The sequence below is a fragment of the Hyla sarda genome, chromosome 2, assembly GCF_029499605.1.
Source record: "Hyla sarda isolate aHylSar1 chromosome 2, aHylSar1.hap1, whole genome shotgun sequence".
Taxonomy (NCBI): domain Eukaryota; kingdom Metazoa; phylum Chordata; class Amphibia; order Anura; family Hylidae; genus Hyla; species Hyla sarda.
This window is the reverse complement of record NC_079190.1, coordinates 377231785-377252956: the sequence shown is the minus strand read 5'-3', so window position 1 is coordinate 377252956 and position 21172 is coordinate 377231785. Positions and strand designations below refer to the sequence as shown.

Sequence of the window (21172 nt, the reverse complement as noted above, 5' to 3'; positions counted from 1 at the left end):
ATGGAACAGTATGGAAAAAGTAAACCGTATACTGTTTTTAACTCCCTTGAGGACCCTTGACGTACGCGTACGTCATGACACCCTGGTACTTAACGACAATGGACGTAAATGTACATCATGGTGATGTGGTAATTAGCGCACCATGACATACATTTACGCGGCGCTATTATCGCGAGCACCGGAGCGGTGCTAGCGTCATGCCGGCAGGTCCCGGCTGCTATCAGCAGCCAGGGACCCGCCGGTAATGGCGGACATCCGCGATCGCGCGGATGTCCGCCATTAACCCCTCAGATGCCGTAATCAATACAGATCACGGCATCTGCAGGGATCGCCCGCAGCGCTGCCGTGGTGATCCGATCATCCAGCATGGCGGCCGGAGGTCCCCTGACCTGGCTCCGGCCGTCTACCGGGGTCTTCTGCTCTGGTCTGAGATTGAGCAGACCAGAGCAGAAGATGACCGATAATACTGAGCAGTGCTATGTCCTATACATAGCACGGAACAGTATTAGCAATCAACTGATTGCTATGAATAGTACCCTATGGGGACAAAAAAAGTTTAAAAAAAATAAAAATTGAAAAATCCCCTCCCCAATAAAAAAGTAAGTCAGTTTTTCCCATTTTACCCCTAAAAAAGCGTAAAAAAAATAATTTATACACATATTTAGTATCGTCGCATGCGTAAAAGTCTGAACTATTAAAATATATTGTTAATTATCCCGTATGGTGAACGGCGTAAACGTAAAAAAATAAAAGTCCAAAATTGCTGCTTTTTTGTCACATTTTATTCCAAAAAAAATGTTATAAAAAATTTATAAAAAGTAAAACCTAAGCAAAAGTGGTACTGATAAAAACTACAGATAATGGCGCAAAAAAATTAGCTCTCATATTGCCCCACATACGGAAAAATTTGAAAGTTATAGGTGGTCAAAATAGGGCAATTTCAAACATACTAATTTTGTTAAAATGGTTTGAGATTTTTTTTAAGCGGTACAATTATAGAAAAGCATATAACATGGGTATCATTTTAATCGCATTGACACACAGAATAAAGAAAACATGTCATTTTTACCGTTAAGTGAAAACAAAATCTTCCAAAATTTGCTAAATTGCGGTTTTCTTTAAAATTTTCCCACATAAATAATATTTGTTTGGTTGCGCCTTACATTTTATGGTAAAATAAGTGATGTAATTACAAAGTACAATTGGTGACGCAAAAAACAAGCCCTCATATGGGTCTGTGGATGGAAATATAATAGAGTTATGATTTTTAGAAGGCGAGGAGGAAAAAACGAAAATGCAAAAATAAAATTGGTCTGGTGCTTAAGGGCAAAATGGATCTGGTCCTTAACCCCTTAAGGACCGGGGGGTTTCCGTTTTTGCATTTTCGTTTTTTGCTCCTTGCCTTTAAAAAATCATAACTCTTTCAATTTTGCACCTAAAAATCCATATGATGGCTTATTTTTTGCGCCACCAATTCTACTTTGTAATGAAGTCAGTCATTTTGCCCAAAAATCTACGGTGAAACAGGAAAAAAAATCATTGTGCGACAAAATTGAAAAAAAAAAAACGCCGTTTTGTAACTTTTGGGGGCTTCCGTTTCTACGTAGTACATTTTTCGGTAAAAATGACACCTTATCTTTATTCTGTAGGTCCATACGATTAAAATGATACCCTACTTATATAGGTTTGATTTTGTCGGACTTCTGGAAAAAATAACTACATGCAGGAAAATTAATACGTTTAAAATTGTCATCTTCTGACCCCTATAACTTTTTTATTTTTCCGTGTATGGGGCGGTATGAGGGCTCATTTTTTTTGCGCCGTGATCTGAAGTTTTTAATTTCATTTTTATTCATTTTTTCATGATATGAAAAGTGACCAAAAATGCACTATTTTGGACTTTGGAATTTTTTTGCGCGCACGCCATTGACCGAGCGGTTTAATTAATGATATATTTTTATAATTCGGACATTTCCGCACGTGGTGATACCATTTATGTTTATTTTTATTTACACTGTGTTTTTTTTTATTGGAAAATGGGAGTGATTCAAACTTTTAATAGGGGAGGAGTTAAATGATCTTTATTCACTTTTTTTTTTGCAGTGTTATAGCTCCCATAGGGACCTATAACACTGCACACACTGATCATCATTGATCACTGGTTTCTCATAAGAAACGAGTGATCAACGATTCTGCCGCATGACTGCTCATGCCTGGATCTCAGGCACTGAGTAGTCATTCGGCGATCGGACAGCGAGGAGGCAGGTAGGGGCCCTCCCGCTGTCCTGTCAGCTGTTCGGGATGCCACGATTAGCCGCGGCTATCCCGAACAGCCCGACTGAGCTAGCCAGCCACTTTCGGTTTCGCTTTTAGCCGCACGGCTCAGCTCTGAGCGCGCGGCTAAAGGGTTAATAGCGCGCGGCGCTGCGCGCTATTAGAGGCGGGTCCCGGCTTCACTATGACGCCAGGCCCGCCGTGATATGACGCGGGGTTACTGTGTAACCTCGCGTTATATCAGGAGAGCAGGACCAAGGGCGTACCTGTACGCCCTTGGTCCTTAATGGGTTAAGGAGCCATGACGTACGCGTACGTCATGGAGAATTCCGGTCCCCGCCGGGCGGGGATCGGACCGGGATGCCTGCTGAAATAATTCAGCAGGCATCCCGTGCAAATGCACAGGGGATCTGATGACCCCCCCATATCGGAAATCACCTGTGACCCGCTGACCCGGAGATACATGGTGATTGGGCTCGCCAGGCATTTTCAGCAACGGAGGCATACGCTTTTCTTGCCCCCGACTCAGTGAGGACAAGGAAGATCCTACATTCCTGTGTTCTTCCTCGTCCTCCTCATCACCTAGTACTAATGATGAGTCCCCTGTATGGCGGCGGAGATGCCGCCAGGCGAGGCCACGTACCCCGCATGAAAGTGGCCCAGTGGCCGGCACTAGTACGACCGACAATGCCGCTCATACTAGGAGTCTGACCCCCCAGACAAGTTTACCGGAGCCCCCTTCCGGTGAACACCTGTCCGCAGGCCCTCAGAGGCTTATCAGCCACGGATTCCGGAGTTTGTTCGCGACTCCGGAATCCAGATTGACAATATTGGATTCCCTGAAATTGACTATTTCAGTTATTTTTTCAGTGACGGCTTTGTTAATCACATGGTAGAGCAGACCAATCTGTATGCCCAGCAGTTCATCGCCCACCACCCTGATTCTTTTTTGCCAGGCCCAATGAATGGTACGCCATTGATGCAGCAGAAATTAGGACATTTTGGGGCATCTTGCTGCATATGGGCCTGGTCAAAAAGCCAAGTTTCAGGCAGTACTGGAGCGGGGACATCCTATACAAGACCCCGCTTTACAGTATGGTCATGACACGGAAGCGGTTTGAGGCCATTCTGAAATGCCTCCATTATGCAGATAATGCGGCATGTCCACCCCGAAGTGATTCCGCCTATGATCGGCTTTACAAAGTGAGGCCGGTCATCGATCACTTTGGGGCAACATTTTTGGAGGCCTATGTACCGCTTAGGGAGCTCTCTGTAGATGAGTCTCTCATCAGTTTTAAGGGGAGACTCATCTTCCGCCAGTTTATTCCCTTGAAGCGGGTGCGGTATGGCGTGAAGCTCTATAAACTTTGTGAGAGTACCTCCGGGTACACTTACAAGTTTAGAGTATATGAGGGACGAGATTCCCGTATTGAACACCCAGATTGTTCCCCCACTCTGGGTGTTAGCGGGAAACTCGTTTGGGACCTTGTGCACCCATTGCTGGATAAGGGTTACCACGTGTACGTGGGCAACTTTTATACCAGCATCCCTCTGTTCACATACCTTGCCGCCAGATCCACGTCCGCTTGTGGGACCGTGCGGATAAAACAGAGAGGTCTCCCTCTAAATTTTATACAGAGACCTATTCCCAAGGGTGAGTCCCGTGTCTTTACCCATGAAAACCTGTTGCTGGTCAGGTATAAGGATAAGAGGGATGTCCTTATGCTGACCAAAATTCATGGTAACGGCAGCTCACCTGTCCCTGTGCCAGGTACCACAACATTGGTCCTCAAGCCCGATTGTATTCTAGACTACAATCGGTATATGGGGGGAGTTGATCTTTCTGATAAAGTCCTGAAGCCATACATGGCCATGCGCAAAACACTGGTATGGTACAAAAAAGTTGCGGTCTACTTGGTACAGGTTGCCATGTACAATTCTTTTGTACTGTCCCAGCACGCTGGCAACACAGGGACATTCCTCCAGTTCCAAGAAGAAGTCCTAAAGGTCCTGATCTTTGGCGACCGGAAAAGAGCAGGCCGGACTTCCCAAGGAACTGGAAATATAGGTTCCAGGATCGTCCCAGGCAAACACTTTCGAAGTGAAGTCCCCCACACTGGAAAGAAGGGACAAACCAAGAAAAGATGCAGAGTGTGTTACAAGAGGGGGATACGGAAGGATACCACCACTCAATGTGACACTTGCCCCGATCATCCGGGACTCTGCATTAAAGGGTACCTCTCATCAAAAAATCTTTTGATATATTATAGATTAATGTATGCAGAATAACTTTACAATTGCATGTTATTAAAAAATATGCTTCTTTCTATTTAATTTTCCACTTTGAAGAAATGACCACTAGGGGTCTCCCTACCAGTCCCGTCAGCAAGCATTTCAGACTTATGCTGGAGTCCTAAACACTCAGAGCTGCCAGCCTGCTTTGTTCACAGCCTGTTTGGCTGTGAACAAAGCAGGTTGGCAGCTCTGATTGTTTAGGACTCCAGCAGGAGTCAGAAATGCTTGCTGACGGGACTGATCGGGAAAAAATACAATAGAAAGAAGCATATTTTTCATTAACATGTTATTGGAAAGTTATTTAACATTCATTAATCTAAAATATATCAAAAGTTTATTTGATGAGAGGTACCCTTTAAGGATTGCTTCAGGGAGTATCACACTTCTATGGAGTACTAAATTTTCCCTTCTCATTTTAATTTTCCATAATTTAACCCCAATGTACCAAGTCCAGAGTACATTCTAAGTTTTAACCACATAAACCACTAAATTGCCAAAAATAATGTTTCATCTAAAGGAAAAAAAAAAACTGATAAGACCTCTGGGGATATTTTTTCAAAAAATGGGTCATGGGTCACTATCTTCGGGTACTTTTTATGTTGCCTCAAATGCGCAGTGCTCTCTCTCCACCTGAGCGGGGTGCGCATTTGAGGCAACAGGTTAGGGAAGAGCATAGGGTTTGGGGTGGGCATATTTTTTCGTTTTGGCTATGCTCTGGGTCATCAATCCGGGAAAATAACCTGTTTTATAATTTTATGTCCCACTGTACCGCATTTAAGTTATTTAGTTTACGCCAGTTATTTATCCCATGTAATGCCCCTTGAGGGGGGGGGGGTCCCGCTGTTCTGGCTCCATAGGCAGCAATGCAAAGCTCAAGGCCCTGACTGCACTCCTGCACCTCTGAGACCGGAGTGCACTCTGTTTACGCCCAGATATGAGGTATGTCCTTACTCCAAATGAAAAATTTGGGGTAACCCCAGCATTTTAGTGTAAAAAAATAAAAAAATGTCCTTTTCACATCCCACTTAATGAACATTTATCAAACACCTGTGGGGTGTTAAGGCTCATTGTACCCCTTGTTACGTGCCTTGAGGGGTGTAGTTTCCAAAACAGTATGCCATGTGTTTTTTTTTTGCTGCTCTGGCACCTTAGGGGCTTCCTAAATGCGATATGCCCTCCCATTTCAGCAAAATTTGCTAATGTGTCTCCTTCTCTTCTGAGCAATGTCCACACACTTGACGTCCACACATGGGGTATTTCCATACTCAGAAAAGATGGGGTTACACATTTTCAATAAAAAATTTGGGGGGGAAAAACTGCATTTTAGTGGAAAAAAAATAAAAATAATAATTTACACATCCCAAGTAGTCAAACACCTGTGGGGTGTTAAGGCTCACTGTACCCCTTATTACGTTCCTTGAGGGGTGTAGTTTCCAAAATAGTATGCCATGTGTTTTTTTTTGTTGTCCTGGCACCATAGGGGCTTCCTAAATGCGACTTGCCCCCCAAAAACCATTTCAGCAAAATTTGCTTTGCAAAAGCCAAATGTGACTCCTTCTCTTCTGAGCATTGTAGTGCGCCTGCAGAGCACTTGACGTCCACACATGGGGGATTTCCATACTCAGAAGAGATGGGGTTACAAATTTTGGGGGGCATTTTCTCCTATTACCCCTTGTAAAAATTAAAAAATTGGGGGGAAAACCAGCATTTTAGTGAAAAAAAAAAATCATTTACACATCCAACTTTAACGAAAAGTCGTCAAACACCTGTAGGGTGTTAAGGCTCACTGTACCCCTTGTTATATTCCTTGAGGGGTGTAGTTTACAAAATAGTATGCCATGTGTTTTTTTTTTTTTTTTTTTTGCTGTCCTGGCACCATAGGGGCTTCCTAAATGGGACATGCCCCCAAAAATCATTTCAGCAAAACTCACTCTCCAAAATCCCACTGTCGCTCCTTCCCTTCTGAGCCCTCTAGTGCCACCGCCGAACACTTGACATACACATATGAGGTATTTCCTTACTCGAGTGAAATTGGGTATCCACATTTTAGGAAGATTTCTCTCCTTTTACCCCTTGTAAAAATTCAAAAACTGGGTCTACAAGAACATTCCAGGGTAAAAAATGAAGATTTTGAATTTTCTCCTTCAATTTACTGCTATTCCTGTGAAACACCTAAAGGGTTAACAAACCTTTTGAATGTAATTTTGAATACTTTGAGGGGTACAGTTTTTATAATGCGGTCATTCATGGGGTATTTCTAATATGAAGGCCCTTCAAATCCACTTCAAAACAGAACTGGTCCCTGAAAAATTTCGATTTTGAAAATTTGGTGAAAAATTGGAAAATTGCTGCTATACTTTGAAACCCTCTGATGTCTTCCAAAAGTAAAAACCATGTCAACTTTATGATGCCAACATAAAGTAGTCATATTGTGTATGTGAATCAATATATAATTTACTTGGAATATTAATTTTCCTTATAAGCTTCAAAGTAAAAAAAAAAAAATGCTAAATTTTCAATTTTTTCATCAAATTTTTGACTTTTTCACCAAGAAATGATGCAAGTATCGACAAAATGTTACCACTAACATAAAGTAGAATATGTCACAAAAAAAACAATATCGGAATCAGAATGAAAGGTAAAAGCATCGCTGAGTTATTAATGCTTAAAGTGACAGTGGTCAGGTGTTCAAAAAATGGCCGGGTCCTAGAGTGAAAATTGGCTGGGTCCTTAAGGGGTTAAAAGTGCATACAATTCGTCCTTTTTTATATATAAAAAAATAAAAATAAAAAAATAAAAAACATACGTTTTAGAAAATTTTGTATATTTTTAATGGGAGGGGTGTTGGGTGGGGACTTGAGGATGCAAATGCGCATGTGCAAAGTAAAATCCGTATATATGTGCGTTTCCCATTGACATCCATGTTAAAAAAAAATAAAGTATGCAGTTGCCGTACGATTTTTATACCGGAGTCAAAGTCGTAGTCAACCATGGTTTTGACTTCGGTTTAAAAACCGTACTGCAACCACATATGTTTTTTTCTAACATGGACGTAAATGGGAAATGCACATGTATACAGTTCCATACGGGAAACTGTATACGGTTTTTACTTTGCACATGTGCATTTGCATCCTAAAGTCCCCACCCAACACCCATCCCATTAAAAATGGATAACATTTTCAAAAATGGATGTCTTTTTTTTTTTTTTTTTTTTATAAAAACGGACAAAACTGTATGCACTTTTAAAAACAGTATACGGTTTAAAAACGCATACGGTTTACTTTTTCCCATACTGTTCCATCTGTTTTTTTTGCCACACGGTTTTCTCTGGAAAAACTGATTGAAAACAGTATGGCAAAAGTGTGATGTGAACCCAGCCTAATGCACATGGTAAGGTCACAGTACAGGGAATGAGGCACATGGTAAGGTCACAGTACAGGGAATGAGGCACATGGTAAGGTCACAGTACAGGGATAAGGCACATGGTAAGATCACAGTACAGGGATAATGCACATGGTAAAGTCACAGTACAGGGAATGAGGCACATGGTAAGGTCACAGTACAGGGATAAGGCACATGGTAAGGTCACAGTACAGGGAATGAGGCACATGGTAAGGTCACAGTACAGGGAATGAGGCACATGGTAAGGTCACAGTACAGGGAATGAGGCACATGGTAAGGTCACAGTACAAGGAATGAGGCACATGGTAAGGTCACAGTACAGGGAATGAGGCACATTGTAAGGTCACAGTACAGGGATAAGGCACATGGTAAGGTCACAGTACAGGGATAATGCACATGGTAAGGTCACAGTACAGGGATAAGGCACATGGTAAGGTCACAGTACAGGGATAAGGCACATGGTAAGGTCACAGTACAGGGATAAGGCACATGGTAAGGTCACAGTACAGGGATAAGGCACATGGTAAGGTCACAGTACAGGGATAAGGCACATGGTAAGGTCACAGTACAGGGAATGAGGCACATGGTAAGGTCACAGTACAGGGAATGAGGCACATGGTAAGGTCACAGTACAGGGAATGAGGCACATGGTAAGGTCACAGTACAAGGAATGAGGCACATGGTAAGGTCACAGTACAGGGAATGAGGCACATTGTAAGGTCACAGTACAGGGATAAGGCACATGGTAAGGTCACAGTACAGGGATAATGCACATGGTAAGGTCACAGTACAGGGATAAGGCACATGGTAAGGTCACAGTACAGGGATAAGGCACATGGTAAGGTCACAGTACAGGGAATGAGGCACATGGTAAGGTCACAGTACAGGGATAAGGCACATGGTAAGGTCACAGTACAGGGATAAGGCACATGGTAAGGTCACAGTACAGGGAATGAGGCACATGGTAAGGTCACAGTACAGGGAATGAGGCACATGGTAAGGTCACAGTACAGGGAATGAGGCACATGGTAAGGTCACAGTACAGGGATAATGCACATGGTAAGGTCACAGTACAGGGATAATGCACATGGTAAGGTCACAGTACAGGGATAATGCACATGGTAAGGTCACAGTACAGGGATTATGCACATGGTAAAGTCACAGTACAGGGAATGAGGCACATGGTAAGGTCACAGTACAGGGATAAGGCACATGGTAAGGTCACAGTACAGGGATAAGGCACATGGTAAGGTCACAGTACAGGGATAAGGCACATGGTAAGGTCACAGTACAGGGATAAGGCACATGGTAAGGTCACAGTACAGGGATAATGCACATGGTAAGGTCACAGTACTGGGATAATGCACATGGTAAGGTCACAGTACAGGGATAAGGCACATGGTAAGGTCACAGTACAGGGATAAGGCACATGGTAAGGTCACAGTACAGGGAATGAGGCACATGGTAAGGTCACAGTACAGGGAATGAGGCACATGGTAAGGTCACAGTACATGGAATGAGGCACATGGTAAGGTCACAGTACAGGGAATAAGGCACATGGTAAGGTCACAGTACAGGGAATGAGGCACATGGTAAGGTCACAGTACAGGGAATGAGGCACATGGTAAGGTCACAGTACAGGGAATGAGGCACATGGTAAGGTAACAGTACAGGGAAAATGCACATGGTAAGGTCACAGTACAGGGATAATGCACATGGTAAGGTCACAGTACAGGTGATAAGGCACATGGTAAGGTCACAGTACAGGGATAAGGCACATGGTAAGGTCACAGTACAGGGAATGAGGCACATGGTAAGGTCACAGTACAGGGAATGAGGCACATGGTAAGGTCACAGTACAGGGAATGAGGCACAAGGTAAGGTCACAGTACAGGGAATGAGGCACATGGTAAGGTCACAGTACAGGGAAAATGCACATGGTAAGGTCACAGTACAGGGATAATGCACATGGTAAGGTCACAGTACAGGGAAAATGCACATGGTAAGGTCACAGTACAGGGAAAATGCACATGGTAAGGTCACAGTACAGGGATAATGCACATGGTAAGGTCACAGTACAGGGATAATGCACATGGTAAGGTCACAGTACAGGTAATGAGGCACATGGTAAGGTCACAGTACAGGGATAAGGCACATGGTAAGGTCACAGTACAGGGATAATGCACATGGTAAGGTCACAGTACAGGGATAATGCACATGGTAAGGTCACAGTACAGGGATAAGGCACATGGTAAGGTCACAGTACAGGGATAAGGCACATGGTAAGGTCACAGTACAGGGATAATGCACATGGTAAGGTCACAGTACAGGTAATGAGGCACATGGTAAGGTCACAGTACAGGGATAAGGCACATGGTAAGGTCACAGTACAGGGATAATGCACATGGTAAGGTCACAGTACAGGGATAAGGCACATGGTAAGGTCACAGTACAGGGATAAGGCACATGGTAAGGTCACAGTACAGGGATAAGGCACATGGTAAGGTCACAGTACAGGGAATGAGGCACATGGTAAGGTCACAGTACAGGGATAAGGCACATGGTAAGGTCACAGTATTGGGGTAATGTACAGAGATGAAGTAGACAGATGTTACTGCACAGGATTTATACACTCAGTGACATTACAGTACAGAGATAATGCACATGGTAAGGTCACAGTACAGGGATAATGCACAAGGTAAGGTCACAGTGCAGAGATAATGCACATGGTAAGGTCACAGTACAGGGATAATGCACAAGATAAGATCACAGTATTGGGATAATGTACAGAGAATGTAGACAGATGTTACTGCACAGGATTTATACATTACAGTACATGGATAATGCACACTATGATATCACCTGCAGGCATTATGATGTCATAGCACTAAATAAAGAAGGGGTGATGTACATAGCCAAGATAACCATCTTCGTCATGATCTGCAGCCATGTCAGTTCTTGGACCACATAGCAGCTTCTATGCCAGGTGCCCAGTATGGATCAGAACATATTCCACATTGGGCTCTCTGCTGACAACTACATGAGATAACGCTACCACTATTTAATGTTTAGTGCAGTGGCCCATAGCAACCCATCTGTCTGTTCTGTAGTGACGTGAAGTGAATGCTGCCTTCTGTTTGATTGCTCTGTGCACCACTTGCGTTATACACGCGGGAAACAATGAGTACAGGACATAAACGCTGAAGGGTACAGTCAACTGAACGCACCGTGTCTGCACGGCGGAGAAGCCGCTTTAATAACGCAGCTAGAACGTTCTCTATCTCCCAGCGGTGACGTCTCCCGTCTCCGCACTCTCCTCCGCCAGCCTCACGTGCCGCTCCAAACAGTCGCAGCTGGCTCCGTCACGTGACCAGGAAGGAACTGTACGGTGTGAAGTTTGGGACAAACTTTCTCATATCGCGCTAACTGGGTGTTGCATCAGCAACTGTGTGGTTCAGTGTTCTCCAAATATGACGTCTCCAGCTGTTGCAAAACTACAACTTCCATCATGCTCGGACAGCCAAAGGCTGTCCGGGCATGCTGAGAGTTGTAGTTTTGCAACAGCTGGAGACGTCATATTTGGGGAACATTGGTGTATCATAAAAACGCAGGGAAATAAACGTCAAGACTAAAAACCTATTTGAAAAAAATAATAATTTGGGGGAGATTTATCAAAACCTGTCTAGAAGAAAAGTTGCCCAGTTGCCCATAGCAACCGATCAGATTGCTTCTTTCATTTTGCAGAGGCCTTGTTAAAAAAATGAAAGAAGCAATCTGATTGGTTGCTATGGGCAACTTTTCCTCTAGACAGGTTTTGATAAATCTCCCCCAAAAACTGCACCTTGGGAGCGCAACATAACAGGACAGTTTTTTTGTGGCATTTTTCTCTGGTCAGAGAAACGCAAGAAGAAACATAGCCTGGCATTTAATGAAGTCAATGGGCAGCAAAATCTGCAGCAGCAGATCTGCAGCAAAAATATGCACGTGTGAACACACCCTAAGGGTATGTTGAGACGCGCGGATTCACAGCATATTTTACGCTGCGGATCCGCCGCCATAGGACCCCTACAGGGTACCTTTAGATGAGCCTGCCCAGAGCGGCAATACGCCACTATGAACAGACACACTGCGATGTGCGAGTCATCACATTGCATGCGCAGTATACTCACACATCGCGGCTGCTCTCGGCCTAACTCAGGGGGAACGGCCACGATGTGTGCGAGTACACCACGCATGTGCAGCGACACACGCTTCGCAGCATTGTGTCTGCTCGTAGTGCTCCAAGCAGGCACATCTAAAGGCACCCTGTAGGGGTCTTTGGGCAGTGGATCCGCAGTGTAAAATACTCCACTCGTCTGAACGTACCCTAATAGTGTTTTTTTTCTCCGTAACATATTTACACATTTTAAGCAGGACAAAAACCTATGGAGGATTATGGGAGAGAAATGCCACAAACTAAGTAAGGTTGGGTTTACACTACGTTGGCAGTGTACAGGTGCTAGATACGTTTGGGAGGAGCGAAAATCCCATTTATTTCAATGAGCTGACCGGAGTCAAACGCTGACTCTGGTTGTCTCATTTTTGCCCCAGATACGGTTTTCTGACCGGACCTAAAACCGTGGTATACGCTCCTCCCAACCGGATCCAGCACCTGTTCACTACAAATGTAGTGTGAACCCACCCTAAGACTTATTTCCACTTATTTTTTGCCAACATTTTTTTTTACCAAAACACCTGAAAATCTGCCACTACATTTTCCGGCATTTAAAAAAAAAAATTTTTTTTGCCATTTTTGCCTTCGTGTGGAAACTGCATTTTTTTCTCCTTTGTCAGTCTTCCCTCTACCTGAGTCCACCCAAAAACGTCAGAAAAAACGCCAATGCAAAACCCACATTGAATATTTAAAGGGGTACACCGGTGGAAAACTTTTTTTTTTTTTATCAACTGGTGCCAGAAAGTTAAACAGATTTGTAAATTACTTCTATTAAAAAATCATAATCCTTCCAGTACTTATTAGCTGCTGAATACTACAGAGGAAATTATTTTCTTTTTGGAACACAGAGCTCTCTGCTGAATCATGAGCACAGTGCTCTCTGCTGACATCTCTGTCCATTTTAAGAACTGTCCATAGTAGGAGAAAATCTCCATAGCAAACATGTGCTGCTCTGGACAGTTCCTAAAATGGATAGAGATGTCAGCAGAGAGCACTGTGCTCATGATGTCAGCAGAGAGCTCTGTCTTCCAAAAAGAAAATAATTTCCTCTGTAGTATTCAGCAGATAATAAGTACTGGAAGGATTAAGATTTTTTAATAGAAGGAATTTACACATCTGTTTAATTTTCTGTCACCAGTTGATTTAAAAAAAAAAAAAAAAAGTTTTCCACTGGAGTACCCCTTTAAAGGGGTACTCCACCCCTAGACATCTTATTCCCTATCCAAAGGACCCCCGGGATCTCCACTGCAGCACCCCCCTATCATTACTGCACAGAGCAGACTCGCTCTGTGCGTAATGACGGGCAATACAGGGGCCGGAACATTGTTACCTCATGGCTCCGCCCCTTCGTGATGTAAAGGCCCGCCCCCTCAATACAAGTCTATGGGAGAGGGCGTGGTGGCCATCAAGCCCCCTCCCATAGACTTGCATTAAGGAGGCAGGCCATGACGTCACGAGGGGCGGAGCCGTGACTTCACGATGCTCCGGCCACTGTATCGCTGGTCATTACGCACGGAGCGAGTGTGCTCTGTGCAGTAATGATAGCGGGGTGCCGCAGCGGAGATCCCGGGGGTTCCCAGCAGCGGGACCCCGGCGATCTGACATCTTATCCCCTATCCTTTGTATAGGGGATAAAATGTCTAGAGGCGGAGTACCCCTTTAATAGCATTGTTTCTCTTCCATTGACTTCTATGGGAGAGAAACTCCAAGTCTCAACATGATGTGAGTTTGAAAAACTGCCACTGAGCCCAAAAACGCTAAAAAACGCAAAAAAGGAGTAAAACAAAGTCAAAGACAAAAAAAAATGCCAAATGGATATGACATTTCATGAATTACAATTGACTTGCAGCTGCGATTTTTCAAAAACAACAAAAAAAACAGCTGTCCGGCTGTTTGGGTGTTTTTGGCAGTGTTTAAAAAAACTACCACATCTTTCAGTACTTATCAGCTGCTGTATACTACAGAGGAAGTTCTTTTGTTTTTTAATTTCTTTTCTGTCTAACCACAGTGCTCTCTGCTGACACTCTTTTTTATTATAAAAGTACAAAACTTTACAAAACACAAAACAAGTTCATTTCACTGTAACAAAATGAACAAAACTGAACATAAAAACAAACTATCCGTCTCAAAATAACAACTTAAACCTTCCTAACCGGCCAGCCCAGATAAACCAAAAATAAATGAATAAATAAATCATTACCTACTATAGTCCAACACACACACACACACACCTAATGAACATAAATAAAGCTTTCTTCGCTGGGATCAAAAACTAAAAATATCCAAACTAGGAAACATAACCACACTGCTCCCCCCCCAATAACAAAACAAAAATATGGCTAGCTGCCGTAACAAAAATAATCCAACTTGGATAACAAAATATATATATATATCTTTATACATACATACATATATACACACACATATACATATATACATATACAGACATACACATACACTTTTTTTTTTTTTTTATATTTATCCTCCCCCTACACACACACATATACCCACAAACAAAAACTAATCCACACTGGGACACAAGCATAAACACAAACATAAATATAGTGATATACCGTAGTATAGTAACTCTATACTATAATAACTGAAAACTGGTCCGACTGCCTTTCTCTCAAATTAATTATGACATCATACAAATAATAAAAATAAAATAAAAAATAAAAATAAAAAAATTATAATAAATAAAATACATTTTATACATAAAACCATACAGAATATACATAACAAACAACTCAATAAGACAGAAAAAACAACCTATACTAAACTATCCTATCACCCACCACCCCCTCTGGACATGGGTCAGAGTCCATAGGTCACAGTTTTTATCCACAACTGACCCATACCAGACCCCCAAAATAGTACCCACTGCAACAGTCCAGTCCTGGGTACACACCACCACCACCCCCCAAAAACCCCCCACCCAACCTAAAATACACCCTTACCCACCTAATGTAAACAGAACAATATATACAAAACAATATATACATACTCTACAACAAAGCAATATTAACAGTACAATACACCAAAACCACAAGGCCCAAGTTTGGTTGCCTGCAAGCCCTTTACAATCCATCCATAGAAAACAAAACAAAAGGCTAAGGTGACATGCATAGCCCCCCACCAGGAAGAAGGATGGCAATCCTGATAAAATTTAATTTAAATTCCTCTCCCTTTCAACCTCTAACCCTATCACTATCCCTTCATGAAACTGACCCTATACTCACCCTAAGATATATACACTATCCCTGGCCAAAATAAGGTACTTCACCTTAAAGGGCCTAGTACCTAGGGCACATCAAAGCAAAACCCTCTCCATAGGAGAGAAGCCCTACTGGTACCAAGACTGCCATACTCCAAAGACCTGATCTTCCCGAGGTCAGCGGTGATATTCCTACAGACCTCCACCTCGGAGAGGATTTTCTGTTGGGTCGACACTAAACACCGTGCACTCCACGTGTGGTACCTAACCACTAAACTAACTAAGAATAAAGTGCCCCGGTCTCGGCCACCCAGGGACCTGAATGCCCCATAAGCCCACTCCGGATAGGTAAGGCCGGCAAGTTGACTCCAGCCGATGGAAGCGCCCACCCGATTGTAAACCCCTATATTAAAGGGACAATGAAGCAGGAAGTGGTCCATGCTTTCCAGCGTGTCCCCGCACTCTTCTCGGGGACATCCCCGGTCATCAGAGTTCCTACACTTCAGGTTGTCCCTTACATATAGCTTCCCCTGAAAGCAGCGCCAGGCCAAGTCCCAAAACTTCTGGGGGATCCTTTTCATGTTCAAAAGGTACAACCCCAACCTCAGATCCCGACCTGGGCAGTCCCTGAGCGCCAGAGGCTTCTGGAAGTGGGTCAACAGAACCCGTTTGTCAAGGAACTGCCTTGACTGGGTCCTGATCTCCCACACTCCCAGACCCCACCGACGTATCGCCTTCAGAGTCGGGGTAGCGTAAGCCGGAAGATATCCATGGGGCGTACGGAGGTCCCTCACTCGCCCTCCTCTCTCCCATTCCTGGAAGAAAGGCCGAAACCATTCCCTGCAGGAGAGTACCCACGGAGAAGCCCTCTCTGACCAGAGGTTTGCGATGTTGGCTTTCAAGAAGGTGTTCGTAAAGAACACCACAGGGTTTACCATAGATAAACCCCCTAGTCTCCTCGTGCGGTACGTAACCTCCCTCTTGACTAGGTTCATCCTGTTCCCCCATAACAGTTGGAAAAACAGGCTGTAGATCCTAGTGTAGTAAGCCTCTGGCAAGATACATACGCCGCCCAGATAGATAAACAAGGGGAGCAGGTACGATTTGATCAGGTGTACCCTTTCCCTGAGGGTCATAGACCTACCCTTCCACTGGTCCACCTTCTGAGCGGCATCCTGGAGCTTACCATCCCAGTTTTTGGTGGGATAATCATTCTGGCCGAATGTGATGCCTAAGACTTTTGCTGATTCTTGGGGCCCTGAGAGGGTGTCCGGGAGATCAAACGTGGGATCCCCCCCTCCCAGCCAGAGACTCTCACACTTATCCCGGTTGATCTTAGACCCGGATGCCTCCGAGTAGCGTTCCACCTCCGACATCACCACATCGACCTCCTCTCTCTCGAGGAGACGAAAATAGTGACATCGTCAGCGTACGCCACCACTCTCTGGGTGACAGCCGGCTCCGCCAGACTCATCCCGACTCCCGCCAACGGCCCACAATCTACCCTCCGGACGAAGGGATCGATTGCGAACACGTATAAAAGCGGGCTCAAAGGACAACCCTGACGGACTCCGGATCCCACCTCAAAAGAGCGACCAGACCACCCGTTCAACAGCGGGAAACTCTCTGCCCCTACATACAAGATCTTAAGCCAATTAACAAAAGTAGTTGGTAAGCCATATCTCAGGAGGACGGACCATAGGTACTCGTGGTTCACCCGATCAAATGCTTTGGCCTGATCCAAGGACAGCATGTACCCCTTCCAGAGACCCGCACTACTCCGCTCCACTGCCTCCCTGACACTAAGGACAGCACTTAAGGTGCTTCGGCCTGGAACAGAGCAGTGCTGGGCCCCCGAAAGGAGCCGGGGTGCAAACTTCACCAGCCGATTAAACACTATCTTAGACAGAAGCTTCCTGTCCGTATTGAGAAGAGCTATGGGCCTCCAATTCTCAATACGGCTAGGATCTTTACCCTTTGACAGAAGAATCAGGGCTGACCTCCTCATTGACTTTGGCAGAGTGCCCGAGGAGAAACACTCATTGAATACCTCAGTCAAGAGGGGAGCTAAAGACTCCTTAAAGGTCCTGTACCACTCGGATGTTAAGCCATCCGGACCTGGCGACTTCTTGGGGGCGAGCCCCTCGATCGCCAGTCTCACTTCCTCTTCCCTGATTTCTTCTGCCAAAACATCAAGAGAGGGGTCTACCCCTGGCTCAGGAATGGTTTCAGTCAGGAAAACCGACATCCTGTCTCGATCTAGATCCTTCCTCCCCAAGAGGTGCAAGTAGAAGGATCTGACAACCTCCAAGATCCCTGATCTGGACCGATTCAGAGATCCTGTACTATTAATCAGTCCTGAAATGACTTTACTACTCACTGACATCTTGCAGTTCCTGTAAGGGTCGGGCGAGCGGTACTTCCCGAAATCCCTCTCAAAAACCAAAGATGCGTGCCTATCGTACTGACACTTCATCAGCAAGGATTTCACTCTGGAGATATCCTCTCGGCTACCTCCAGTCGAGACAAGAAGCTCGAGTTTCCTCCTCAGACCCTGATACAGGCGATACCTGTTCAGGGACCTGAGGCTCGAGAGCTGGCGGAAGAACCCCGCAACCCTCTTTTTGAATATCTCCCACCACTCTGACTTACTACTACATAGGTCCAGTAAAGGTACCTGACTCTGAAGAAAATCCTCAAAGGACTGTCTTACCTCCACTTCCTCCAGGAGGGACGAATTCAGCTTCCAATAACCTTTTCCCATCCGGGGAGTCTCTGAAACATTCAGGGAAAACAAAATCATACAGTGATCGGAGAATTCCACCTCAACCACGGACACTGCGGAAGAGACGGCTTCCTCCTTCAAATAAAACCTATCTATCCTAGACCTGCGACTACCTTGATGATAGGTGAAACCCGCGTGGCCCGAGGGGCTCCGGATGTGGGCGTCCTCTAAGCGAGCTTCTCTAGTTATGCTAATCAGTGCCACACTATCACAAGTCAGCGGACCATTGGAGCCTCTCCGATCTTGGGACCTCGTGACATTATTGAAGTCCCCTCCAAAGATCACTTGCCGACTCGTAAAAAGAAAGGGCTTAATCCTCATAAAGAGATCTTTACGGCCCCGCTTAGTTTGCGGGGCGTAGATGTTAATGAGCCGAAGCTCTTGTCCCTTCATGAAGACATCTAAGATCAGGCACCTCCCCATTTCTAATTCAATAACCCGTCGGCATTCAACAGGAGCGGTAAAAAGGACCGCCACCCCACTATACGGCTCAGCCGCAAGAGACCAGTGGGAGGGACCACGCCTCCACTCTCTTCTGGCTCTTACCAGAGAGGCTAGATCTGGCAACCTGGTCTCCTGTAAAAAGAAAATGTCAGCTTCAACGCGGCCGAGAAAATCAAAGGCTGCGAATCTAGCCGTATCTGACTTTATGCTGGCACAGTTAATAGATGCCAGCGTCAATGGGGTGAGTGCCGCCATACAGGGTGATTAAATTAGACGGCCACACCCTTTACTTTTTCTTTCCCTTCTTTTTAGCCCCCTCATCCCCCGAAGAAGATGAGAGGGCAGGACCACTCTTAGTTCTTTTTATTATTCAGTTTGGTCCATTTGATCCCCATCTACGTCCGGCCCCGGTCTAGCCCTGCCCTCCAAGGAAGGAGCCTCAATAGGACAGGGCCCAGTTCCCCCTGGAGGCTCCTTCTTCCTAGGCACCTGGCCCTCACCTTCCCCCTTCAAGGAGGGGGAGTGTTACGCCGAGCGCTCCGGGTCCCCGCTCCTCCCCGGAGCGCTCGCTACACTCTCCCCGCTGCAGCGCTCCGGTCAGATCCACTGACCCGGGGCGCTGCGATTCCGCTTCCAGCCGGGATGCGATTCGCGATGCGGGTAGCGCCCGCTCGCGATGCGCACCCCGGCTCCCGTACCTGACTCGCTCTCCCTCGGTCCTGTCCCGGCGCGCGCGGCCCCGCTCCCTAGGGCGCGCGCGCGCCGGGTCTTTGCGATTTAAAGGGCCACTGCGCCGCTGATTGGCGCAGTGATTCCAATTAGTGTCTTCACCTGTGCACTTCCCTATATCACCTCACTTCCCCTGCACTTCCTTGCCGGATCTTGTTGCCATTGTGCCAGTGAAAGCGTTTCCTTGTGTGTTCCTAGCCTGTGTTCCAGACCTCCTGCCGTTGCCCCTGACTACGATCCTTGCTGCCTGCCCCGACCTTCTGCTACGTCCGACCTTGCTTCTGTCTACTCCCTTGTACCGCGCCTATCTTCAGCAGCCAGAGAGGTGAGCCGTTGCTAGTGGATACGACCTGGTCACTACCGCCGCAGCAAGACCATCCCGCTTTGCGGCGGGCTCTGGTGAAAACCAGTAGTGACTTAGAACCGATCCACTAGCACGGTCCACGCCAATCCCTCTCTGGCACAGAGGATCCACTACCTGCCAGCCGGCATCGTGACAGGGAGGAGATGGTATCGAGGACGAGGTACCGGTTTGACAGGTCAATCAGAGGGGGGGGCAATCAGGCTTCCGTTTTGGACCTGGCCCGTAGTACAGGGAACAGAGGGCTCTGACCTCTTCTTTCTCCCTTTTCTTTTGCCCTTGTCTTTCTTTTTAGGCCTCTCTCCACTCTCCTCATCCACACTTTCATAGTGGGAGGAATCGGAAGTGTCGGCCATATTGCCCTCCTCTTTGCGCAGCCTCCTGACCTCCTCATCCAGCACGTCCTCCTCCTGGGCTTCAGCGGTTACAGGGCCAGCTTCAGGAGCAGGGGCCGGAGCTACCCCCGCCACCTGGGCACTCTCCAGCTCCCTACTCCTCCTCCGATTTTCCTCCCGCCTTAGTTTGGCGGGGCCCTTTTTCCTCCTCACTAGCCCTGTTGCGCCCCCATCCCTGCCCGTGCCCTCCCCAGCCGAGGCAACTTCACAGCTCTCCTCAGCCGGAGCGGCCGCTGCACGGGCGAAGGCGCTAGGACAACGGATGAAAGGGTGCCCGAGGACACCACACAGGTGGCACCGGATCTGCCTACAGGATGCGGCCAGATGACCCACCCCACCACACAAAGCGCAGACCTGCACAGTACAGGCTGCGCTAAAGTGGGTGGGGCTGCCACACCTGTGACAGACCTTAGGCTGCCCCTGGTAGAAGACCTGGATCCTATCACGTCCAAGGAAGGCGGCTGACGGAATGTGGGCAACTGTACTCCCTGAACGCTTGAGTTTGACGGAAAACGTCCAGGCCCCGGACCAGATCCCGTGCTCATCAAAGTTTTTCTTGGGCATGTCCGTCACATCCCCATACCGTCCGAGCCAGGTCATGATGTCATAACAAGAAAGCGACTCGTTATGGGTCAAAACGGTCACTTTCTTGACAGAGTTCTGACGGGAAATCGCCTTTACGGCGAAATCCCGCCAGCCGGGCTCGTTCTTCGCCACTTCGTAGTTCGACCAGAAGAGTTCAAGACCCTCCGGCCGAACGAAACTGACGTCAAACTCAGACGAACCATAGGGGTGAATCAGGGCAAAGATGTCGCTCGCCCTGAATTCCATCTGAAGGAGGAGCTCAACCACTTTTGCGCGAGGTGGGCACGCATCCTCGCCCCTCCAAATCAGACGGACCACATTCCTACGGTTATTGTCCTGCCCGGATGTCGGGAGGGACCAGACCACCTCCCCATTCCTCTCTCGAAAAGCCCCCAAACCGTGCCTCTCTATCCAGAAAGACAGGTCGACCTCACCCCTTCCCTCTACCTGGATCGACCTGTCACCCCTGCGT

At 46.2% G+C, this 21172-nt stretch overlaps 1 protein-coding gene across 2 annotated transcripts in view; it reads right to left on the bottom strand.

Moving 5' to 3' along the window:
* Window positions 1-11356, bottom strand: part of METTL16 (methyltransferase 16, RNA N6-adenosine) — a 120923-nt gene extending 109567 nt beyond the window's left edge. The window contains exon 1 of one of the 2 annotated variants that reach the window (XM_056558458.1): window positions 11199-11356. The gene's annotated coding sequence lies outside the window, so the exon portion shown is untranslated. Of the gene's footprint in view, window positions 1-10837; window positions 11172-11198 lie in introns of those variants that run through there. The other variant, XM_056558459.1, reaches the window with a different exon arrangement.
* Window positions 11357-21172: the final 9816 nt, after the last annotated feature.